Consider the following 11117-nt stretch of genomic DNA (forward strand, 5'->3'; position numbering starts at 1 on the left):
CCACCTGGCCAGAATCCCGTGTCCCGCGGAACAGGGACCCCGCGAGAAATCCCGGTCCGTGGCACTCATGCCACTGCAAAAGTAGCTTCTTTGCCCTTTACAATCATCAGGAGCATGGACCATGGACATGGGTTTCTGGTAACAGTACTGACCATGGTCATATCCACATGGTCTCCAGAGGCAGCATACACCACAGACCTTAGTATTATCTCCAGTCAGGCACATCTACATGATCCTCTGCTGTAGCATGGGTCATGGACAACACTATGATATGTATGGTGGCAGCACAGGCCAAGAACATCAGCATGGCGGCCTCTGGGACAACACAGGTCACAGACAACAATATAGTCTCTGGTGACAGCTCAGCGGATGGACATCAACATGGATTTAGGCAGCAGCGTAAACCACAGATATCCACATGGCCTGGAGCGGTAACATGGATGACAGACATCAACATAGCCTTCTGCAGTAGCACAGACCACAGACATACACACAGCCTCTATTGGCAGCACAGATTGTGGACCTCAACATGATGTCTAGTGGAAGCATAGACCACTAACATCCATGTGAACCTTGGGTTTCAACACGTCCTGGAGCCATCAACCACATGGCCTTCAGGGGCAGTATGGACCATAGAGGTTATTTGAGGAGGTCCAATCCAGAAAATGAACAGTTCTTTATCTCAGACATCTTATTGTTCCTCACAGCCAGGGAGATTGTGCAGCTGGTGTTCAGGAGCTGTGTCTATGCAAGTTACACGCTGCACATCACCCTTTCTGCTCTACTCACCAATGACATGTTCCTCCACTACCACAAGCTTCTCTCACACCTGTCACTACCATCTCGTCTCATCCCTGCCTCTGTCCACCCTCACTCCCCACTCCAGTCCTCCATCTTTCCCACCTCTCTATTGCATATTTGTTTGTCATCGTGGTACTGGAAATTAGTATGTCACACAGTATATTTGTTTTGCCCAAACAGCTTTACATGTAAATATTCATTGGAAGGAGTCATTGGTTGGATTCAGGGTTCCTGGTTTCTGAAGCATCATAAATACTTCACTATTGCTGAGACTTGTCTCAGATATATTGGTGGTGCCTAGAATCAGGACGATCTCACAGCTAGGTGGGGCATCCAGGGGCAGGTTCCGTGGGAGCTTCTGACTGCCATGAGGCTCACAGGCTTCAACCTTTGTGCTTGAAAGCTGCTGACAGCACCACCATCCCACACTTTCTGTCTCCCAGATGGGCAAGCAGCTGCAGCAGCTTTCTGTTGAGGCATCACGAAACCAGTCTCCATGGCTTCTCCTCAGAGATCTGTGGTAGGTGCCAGTGACTGTGACCATCTTTGTTTTCTCTGGATCTATATTACTTTATTACCTCACCATTTGAACAATGCTGGTCATAAGGCAGATCCCTCTGCCACATTCATAAAATACATTTATGGAATGGATGAGCTGGATCTGTGCTGTTCTGGGTCATGTTCTAAGGGCTTCTCCCCCAACTACTTCACACAGCTCTTGCAACTTTGTGAGGTGAGTATTAGTTCTACATTAGCCATACAATAGGATGTTTTCTGATAGAAAAGACAGTGTAGAGTACTGTAAAACACCAATCACACGATTAGCAGCATTCTCTCTTTGCAAACAGACAAAGGTATATTCACTGGAAATGCCAAGATTCATAAAGCCAGCACAGCTGCTTGACATAGTTCCATCAAAGCTGAGTGTATTGCTGCAATTGCTATTGTTCTGTCTCTAACTTTTGGATTTTGGTCTCTGCCTGTTGTGTTCTTGGATGCTTTCTGTATTGTGATTCATTTTATGTCTTTTCCTTAGAAAAGTGTACCTGAGTCTTCTTAGGAAAATTCTAAAATTAACTTTATCTGGCCACTATTTGGAAGTCTTCTTTATGCCCTGAAGATCATTAAGAACAGATAAACACATAGCTAGATGAGGCCATTAGTCCAGGAATCTTCTTGTGGTGTATTCTCCCAGCTGACTCAAACAGTATAATAGGTACAGGGTAAACAGAGACAGTCAAAAAACTCTGAAAAACCAGGAGAAAACGTTAGAGATTAAAGGCCTCCCTTTAAAATATGATTGCTCTCTGAATGTAGGTTAAAGATTTGGTGTCATGTAGGTTATATCACTGGAGGAATAGAACTCAGTAAAAAAAAGATATGCTAAAATAAACTTTTTCTACTTTATAGCATAGATGATGAAACATATAGTATATGAAGTTAGGTATTACTATTTACTACTCAAAAATAAGAGTGGTTCAGATTTTTTGTGTTTGGCTGAAGTGCTTTCAAACAGCAAATGCTGCCATCCTAAAAGCAGGCTGTCATCTAATAAGTATGTTTGGGGGAAACATACTTTAGATTCTTAGAATTGGAGTTATAGGGCTGATAATAAAAATAAAATCTGTTCTGTTTATATTTCCTAATTGTAACTATATTTGTAACCCTGGGCATGTAATGAAAAATCAAACACATTTTCCTTACTTCTTGGATAGTCATTAGTCTCTCTTGGTTCTGTGAAACCTTTATAAATAAAGAAGTACTTGGTTGCTAGTCAGAGCTTTGAGATTCTCCTGATTCACTCTTCCCTCCCCTTGAGGGCTCCATATCTCCTCTGCCAGCTGCCCTGTCAGCAACAACCCCCTCTGCTGGGGAAGCCCCCTGACATCTGATGCCCAGACACCTAGAGGTAAGTCTACTTATGGTAAGAATAGGACTTCACTGAATGGCTTTGCAAACTCCTGGGTAAGAAATAGACAAGGTACAGACGGGTAAAAAGGCAAGAGCTACAAATAAGTCACAGGCCATAAGGAGTCTAAAGAAAAAAATAAGATTCTTTATAGATATAATATAGCATACTTTAAAGAAAGGGGGAATCAAAGTTATCACTTACTAATTGACTGTTTTCTTAAAATTTGCACAGCAATGTAGTCCTTGGTTCCTGGACCATGGGACTTTGGATTTAGAAACCAGGGACAGACTAGGAAAGTTTGATATCAGAAGAATAGACCTGACAATATGTCTGTTGAGGCTTGCTCTACTTTGTGCATTTTGAGGCAAGCTGTAAATACTGGCAATCCTCAGGAAAAAGATACTTTGTTCTATCCTTCAGCAGGGCAAGATGATGGAGAAAACACTACATCATTAGATCATAGCTTAAAAATAAATCCCCCAATATATTCCCTGCTTCTCATAGGCTTTGGAGATTGAGAATGATAAAGATGAGGATAATCCACTCTCTAAGGAAGAGGAAGATTTAGAGGAAGAGGCCACAAAATAGCATAATCTTGATTGGCCTCCTTCGATATCTAAGACTCAACTCCAGCCTAACAAGTCTAGAAAAGATGAAATCCCTGTCCCTTCACTGGGATTGTGAGGGACTCCTAAACAAGCCCATCAGTTAGGAGAATAACTTGACTGTTCTACAGTTGTTCTTGATGACAAAGAGTTTGAAGAAGCTTACTAAAGGGGTTCTTACCCAGTGCTCAGCTATCGCTGCGGATCTTAAGACAATAGGATTAATTAATATTAGACAAAAGGCTGATAAACCTTTTGAAGCTTCCTTATCCCAACTAATGGAAACCAAAAATTAAACGGTTCCTCAAGATGAAGCTGCACAAATTATTACTAAACAATTGCCTTTTGAAAACACAAACTTTGCTAGCCAGACTCTGCTAAGACAAATTAGAAAATCAGATCTTAATGAATTTCTTAGAGTATGTTCTGAAGTCACCCCTTCCTATGAACAGGAAGTAGCTATTGCAACAGCCTTTTAGGGACAGATTGCCATTCAAGTTTCAAAAGGTCAGAAAAACTATACCCAAAGAGGAAGAAGTAAAGTGTGTTTTTCATGTGGCCAACTAGGACATTTTAGTGGGGACTGTTTAAAGAAAAAATAAAAGAATTGCCACTACAGGGACAGTACTGGGCTCTGGTAGAACACCACAGAAAAATACAACTTTCATTAATATACCAAAAATGGTATATTCCCAATGTCTAGCAGATGCCATGCAGGTAGAATGGCAGTGGGCAAGTGAGCTCACTGGAGATGGCCCATCAACATGCTTGGGTGTGATGGGTGAGCTCTAGTGAGGCATTGCCCCAGAGACTTTGTCCCGGGATTGCTTTTTTCCTACTGATATGCTTTCTCATGTTTGTTATTGCTATACTCCTCATTTATTTGGCTTGGTATGAATGGACATCAGGAGAGTTCACTGCCTATATCCTGCTGTGATTAATTCCTGGATAAAGCCCACCTATTGGCAAATTTCCTTCAGATCAATATGAAGATGAACGTCCTGAATTGATGCTGTTTAGATAAATTGAAGACTTCATAGAATTCATAGTTTGATTCAAATAATTTTAGGAAGAAATTGTAAGGAGATGGTTTTAGTTATTTTGCCAGAAAGATGTAATAAAGTGGAATCAAGAATAAAATGCACCCTTCCTCATGGAATAGTAAGTAAAAGCTGCATAATAAGGAATACAATGAGCTTTCATAAATTACACTAAGAAAAGGAATAGGCTTTGTAGGGGGAGGTGCTGATACAATAATCTGGTTCCCTAATTGGTTCTTGATTTGGTCAACAAAGGAGGCTGGGAGCCAATTGCTGGGTGGAAGGAACATCTGGGACTTCTGGTTACTATGAGGAAAAAGAGACCCAGGGAAAGAGAAGGGGATTTTTTTTTCAGCCAGGCTTTGGAAGGAGAAGCATGAAACAGTCATGTAAGGTTTTGGTAAAACTAGAACAGGTGGCCTCCACTACTGTTGGATAGCCAAGAAGGTCAACAGAGGTTAGCTGATACAGGCTAGCTGATAAGTTTAAGGAAGATTTATGATCAAGGAAAAACATTCATTCTAGATCGGGTTCAAGGATGAAACCTCAGGTGTTGCTTTGAATTTATAATGAGATAACAGAATGAAACACTGCTTTGAACGTACTATTGAAATCCTTCTGTTTCCCTTTTATGTAACAATTTATCTATTAAGTAATTATTTCTTATAGAGAACATTTTGTCTAAAAAGCTATAAAAAGCTGAAAACAAAAATAAAGTTGAGATGTAGACCTTTTCTGCTTCATCTGGTGTGCATGTTGTCTGTGTGCCTTTCTTCCTTCTTTCTTTCTTTCTTTCTTTCTTTCTTTCTTTCTTTCTTTCTTTCTTTCTTTCTTTCTCTTTCTTTCCCTCTGACTCACAAAGAGTTAAACAAACTGTGAGCCTTTTCCCTGACCAATGAGGGGCCCTTGAGCCAGAGAAGAAAGAGCCCAAGTAACTATTTTTTTGTGTGTGTGTGTGTGTGTGTTTTTGTTTTTAATTATTATTTTTTATTAGATATTTTCTTTATTTACATGTAAATTTCTCCCTTCCCAGTTTCCCCTCTAAAAAACAAAGAAACAAACGAAAACAACAAAAACAAACCCCAGCTGCCTCCCCACTCTCCATGCCTGCCACCCCACCCTCTCCTGCTTATTATAGGCCCTGGCATTCCCCTACACTGGGGCACAGAAACTTCACAGGGCTGAGGTTCTCTCCTCCCATTGATGATCGAATTTGCAATCCTCCACTATACACACGCTGCCAGAGCAATCAGTCCCACTGTGTGTACTCCTTGGTTGGTGGTTGAGACTCTGGGAGCTCTGAGGGTACTAGTTAGTTCATATTGTTGTTCGTCCTAAGGGGCTGCAAACCCCTCAGCTCCATTGATCCTTTCTCTAACTCCTTCACTGATATCAGAAGGTACAGTTACTTTGTAGAAAGAAGCAGTCATGTTTGAAAGTGACTTCTAATTGAGGGACAGACAAAGTGATGAATTAGAGAAAGATTTGACAGAATGAGTCAGAGATAGGTTATGCTTAACTCACATAAGAACAGCAAAGGAAAGAGAGGCAACTTGAGAGAAAGGGGGGGTGGGAATTTTACTCGGACAGTTGTTTACAGATATATTGCAGAGAGAACACGCTAGACATAGGTGAAGACAGAACAAGCCAGAGAACGATAATGAGCTGGAAGATTTGAACTTATTGCCAAAGTTCACATGAGGCCAGGCAGAGCAATGCAGCCAAAGCAGAGTTGAATCAGTTATCTTGGAAGATTGGATTATAGAGAGTCTAGAAGCTTCCCCCTGAGGCCTAAGAGTAGTTAGAACAAATAAGAAAAAGTGAATTCACATAGCTTTGGTACGACTCTCATACCATCACTTTATCTGAGGAAATAAAAGCAGTATTTACAGGACTGGACCTCAGTTCCACCACCTCAGTAATATTAACCTCAGATTTCCTCATAATTTATATATCCAGTGAGTGTTTGGCTCTCTGTCTCCAGGGTATATGGGTCTTATTTGAGGAAGAAGTTCAATCTCTCTACAAAGTTTTCAGGTCATTCTAGGGGTAATTGATTCAAACTGTATGGAAGAGATTAAGGTTTTGCTTTAGTACACCCCCCCACCCCAATGCACACACACTAAAACCATACAAATACATGTGGGACAGAGAGTTGAGCTGCACGATTGCTTTTGCTTCCTTATCTTTCATTAGGAAAATCAGCCTCCCCTGAAGCAAGAGGAAAGTGGGGGTTTGGTTCTAAGTATATGGCATTCTAAATAGAGGAATTTAAAAATTCAGGTTTCATGAAAATTTAAAGGTACAGGATAAGGCTGCTGAAAGTCTTATAAATACAAGAGCTGATGTATCTTGTACCTTGTATCACTGGAAAAGGCTGGCCCTCCTCTTAGCAATCTGAAAGTACCCCATGAACTTTAGTTGACTGCCAATGTGGCAAAAAACGCTGAGATTTTTTTTTTTGGTTTTTCGAGACAGGGTTTCTCTGATAGCCCTGGCTGTCCTGGAACTCACTCTGTAGACCAGGCTGGCCTAGAATTCAGAAATCCGCCTGCCTCTGCCTCCCAAGTGCTGGGATTAAAGGCATACACCACCACCGCCCAGCCAACGCTGAGATTTTAACAAGGCCAGATGAAGAGTCTTCTGGTTCTTCTTGTCCTTATGTGATTTTATCTTTACCTTTCATGTAATGGGGGAACAGATGGGAGTTCCTTTAATAAGTCCAAATTATTTAGTTGCCTCTCAAATGATACAAATGAAATTTGTTCCCAATATGAAGCTAAGAAAAATAGTCAAGGTATTACAGAACCGTATTACAGAACACGTACAACCTAAATAAAGTAACAGAGAGGGGTTAGGCTTTGATAAAGGTTTTTTCCCTAGGGGCCACTGTTGAAGTGGCTGCTGACCCCATCTGTTACTTGGAAATCTGAGACTCCTGTTTGAGTGGAACAATGACCCCTGGCTACAGAAAAGATACAAGCAGTTACAGCTCAGGTTAATGAACGTTTACAACTGGAACATATAGAACTTTACAATAGTCCCTGGAATGTCCCTATATTTGTCATTAAGAAGAAATCAGGAAAGTGAAAGCTCCTACAAGACTAGAGAAAAGTTAATTAGACTATGGAAGACATGGAAACTCTTCAGCCTGCTTTGCCATCCACTGCTGTTCCTCGGGCTGATAATCTCATAGTCATAGATTTACAGGATTATTTCTTTACCATTTCTTAAATCCACAAGACCATAAAAGGTTGGCCTTTGGTTTTATCCCTACAAATTTAAGACAGCCATATCTTAAATATCAATGGAAATTCCTCCCTCAGGATATGAAAACAACTTTACCCTTATCAAAAATTTGTAGGTATGGATTTTATTTGGGTCACGTGTTAAGGACACAAAGAGTGATCCACTATCCTTAAGCATTAAGGCTAGATAAGTTCACAACATTAAATGACTTTCAAAACCTTTAGGAATATAAACTTTTAGGAGGCAGAATAAGCTCTACAATTGGTACAAAAAGTAATTTCAAGCCAACAATTAAAGCAAATTAATTCCACACAACCTTGCAATTAGGTTGCTGTATCCACTTCTCATACTCTCACTAGATTACTCTGGTAAAACATGCCACTGGATTAGATTTATTTACCCTCTCCGCAGTCACCTCTTTGATTCTTAGAGATATTCCATATAACCCATAAGGACAGTCTATTATGGAAAGAGCTTATCAGACTTTAGAGGGACATATTACTAAATTACAAAAAGGAGACTTTAAATATAGCTTCCACCTCATATTCTCCAACATCCTCTTCTTTGATCAATCGTTCTGGAAAGGACCCGCCCGATGTACTGTTAACTGCTGGTTAAAGTACGCTTGTGTTTCCTCACAGGATGAAGATTCTCCTGATCCAATACCATGGAGGCTTTCAAACACCTCAGCAGCAAAGCCAGCAGCTAAACCCGACTCCACCCATACAGTATGAGGAAGCCATTGCTGACAGCAATGAGTCCTTGGTGGATATTAACCCTTTCTATTCAAGCCCAGAAGCTATGGTTGCAGAGACTGTGCCCCAATTTCAAAGACTTCTTATTTTCCTAAAATGCCTTCTGAGTGAATTATTCCCTGTAACTCTGAATCAGCCTTGGTATGATGACCCAGAAAGTCCCCGGCAGCAAATTTACTTTGCCTTTTATTTTTCTAGATGGCATTTTAAACCTAAGTCACTTCCTATGTCTAGAAATGAAGGACCTTATCTTCTATAGTTACAATGATGACTTATTTACTCAAATAAAAATAGAGATATAAAAATCATCTTTAGTTAACTATTTTTTAAGGATTTCTTTATTAATTTTATGAGCTGGTGTGTGCTAGGTATTACACCATGTAAATGAAAGGCCCACGGAAACCAAGAAAAGGATGCTCAGTTCCCTCGAACTTGAGATTCAGGTGGTTGTGAACTACTATTGCTGGGAACTGAATTCATCCCCTCTGTAAGAGCAGCAAGTTCATGCACTTTGCTGCAGAATAACCCATTTTTTTAAGAGGGCTCTTACCATGTAGCCTAATCTTGTGATCATACTCAGTGCTGGGAATATAAGCCAGCTACCACTAACATGACATAACTGTACACTTTTATCTTTTATCACAAAATTATTAGTCTATTGAAAAGAACATGGAAATTGTCTCTGGAACTGTCACCGCTGGGTTGCCTCTTCACACTATTGTTTAAGTGACACACTGAGCCTAATGGGAGTCATCCAAAGAATATATCCATGATTTTAACCCCTCTGTTGACCCCTAGATTTCTGCCAATAACTACTGCTACTAAACTACAATGGAAATCTATATAGCCTCTCTGGACCTAGTTCCTTGTTTGTAAAAAGTAGCAGCAACTGTAAATGAGACAAATATATCCTATGATGAAGAGTGTACAGAAGAGTGAGTGGCCATGAGTCTAGGATCATCTCAGACTCCACTCACAGCTATATGGTCTTGAGCACACTACTTATTTTCTGCCTTTTTCTCACCCCAAGAGGAGTGGCATAGATTCATCATAGACTATAGTGAAGATTGGAAATACATCATGCAAGCTGGGCATGATGACACATACCTTTAATCCTAGCACTTAGGAGGCAGAGACAGGTGGATCTCTGTGAGTTTGAGGCTTGATCTACAAAGTGAGTTCCAGGACATCCAGCACAATACAGAAGAACCCTGTCTTGAAACAAAACAAAACAAACATAACAGATAAACAAATAATATGTAGGCAACAGCTTCAGGCACTGACCACCTGTGATATATGGATTAGGGAATATTACTGCTATTGATACTGTTATCAATACTAAGACTTAACCAGGGACATTCTTAGAACAGTAGAGGTTCTGAGGAAATGAAAGTTGGAAAGCAGATGAGGAACTGAACTGTTTTATAGTATTTCTGAGGCCATGGATTTATTTCTCAACTGGTCAGTGAACTTGGGGATTACACTTAGAAAAATGAACTGAGCAGAGGAGACTGGGCAAGACAGAGCAGAGGTTCCATCATCATATGTTCGTGCTGAGGCTAGTTTAGGTTTAACTCCAATTTGATCTCCTTGAGAGAGAATCCTGTGGAAAATTATCTAACTGTTCTAGGACCCAAGGCCAAAATGCCCCAGCTTAACTTATCTTCTGTTAAACTGCCTGCTTGTGAGAAGCTCCCTGACCTGCTGCTGAGCAAGATATCAAACTGTGATTTTTCCCTTTAAAATCCCCTTAGTCTACATGGCCATGGGTATTATAATTGGGACCTCCTGCCCCTGAATACTCTCAGCCAGTTGGAATAAAGATTTTTAGTCGTGAGCCTAGCCTTTAACGGCTGAGCCATCTCTCCAGCCCAAAGATTTTTAATTGGCCTGTAGACAGTGTCTGAGTGGCCATCTCTGCTGGGCTCCCTATAACACAGACAGCAACATGAATTTTCCAGTTCCCTTGCAAGTGTTTTAGCAAGAGTTAAGAGGTTAAGAATCCAGCCAGGCAGTGGTGGCACATGCCTTTAATCCCAGCACTTGGGAGGCAGAGGCAGGCAGATTTCTGAGTTCAAGGCCAGCCTGGTCTATGAAGTGAGTTACAGGACACAGGGCTACACAGAGAAACCCTGCCGGGGGTGGGGGGAAGAGGTTAAGAATCTACTCCATATCCATTTTTCCACCCCCTAGCTTTCCCACTATTCAGACAGAACCATGTTATAGCAAAATATTCAATGCTTGAAGCTATCCTAAAACAATCCATGTTGTGATAGGAGAAGCTAGGATTCCACTGACCTTAATTCAGGAGTTGCTGCCTCTTCTTCAGTAAAGTCATAAAGTAATGGAGCTTGTGGAGGGTTCCCTGTCCAGTCTCCTGGCCCACCTCTTCACCACCCCCAGCCAATTACCCTTTAATTTCTCATTTCCTTTCCCTCTTTCTTTCCTGTCTCCCTTACCCCTCTTCATTTACATCCTTCTCTGCCCTACCCCCTTACTTCTAGTTTACTCCCTCTTACCCTCCCCCCCCACCATTTCCTGACCAATCTTAAAGATGCTTAAAGCTTCCTAGCTTGACTAATTTCTCTCTCTGTTTCAATTTCCTCAGCCAGAGTTTTAAGAAACAAGATAAACAGCTAACAGACACTTTGTCCTAACCCACAGCATTGCTGCCTCCAGGACACAGTGGGACAAGAAACAATCACTGAAAACAAACTTATACTTTCCTGGTCCTCCAAATGAATGACACTTCTGG

The 11117-nt window shown here is 41.0% G+C and overlaps 1 protein-coding gene across 6 annotated transcripts in view; it reads right to left on the reverse strand.

Annotated features, from left to right (window-relative positions):
* Positions 1–10842, reverse strand: part of LOC116103608 (protein FAM111A-like) — a 33779-nt gene extending 22937 nt beyond the window's left edge. For 5 of the 6 annotated variants that reach the window (XR_004123511.1, XM_031389805.1, XM_031389804.1 and 2 more), the window contains exon 1: positions 9470–9521. The gene's annotated coding sequence lies outside the window, so the exon portion shown is untranslated. Of the gene's footprint in view, positions 1–9469; positions 9522–10660 lie in introns of those variants that run through there. The other variant, XM_031389802.1, reaches the window with a different exon arrangement.
* Positions 10843–11117: the final 275 nt, after the last annotated feature.

This window comes from Mastomys coucha, unplaced genomic scaffold (genome assembly GCF_008632895.1).
Source record: "Mastomys coucha isolate ucsf_1 unplaced genomic scaffold, UCSF_Mcou_1 pScaffold21, whole genome shotgun sequence".
Classification (NCBI taxonomy): domain Eukaryota; kingdom Metazoa; phylum Chordata; class Mammalia; order Rodentia; family Muridae; genus Mastomys; species Mastomys coucha.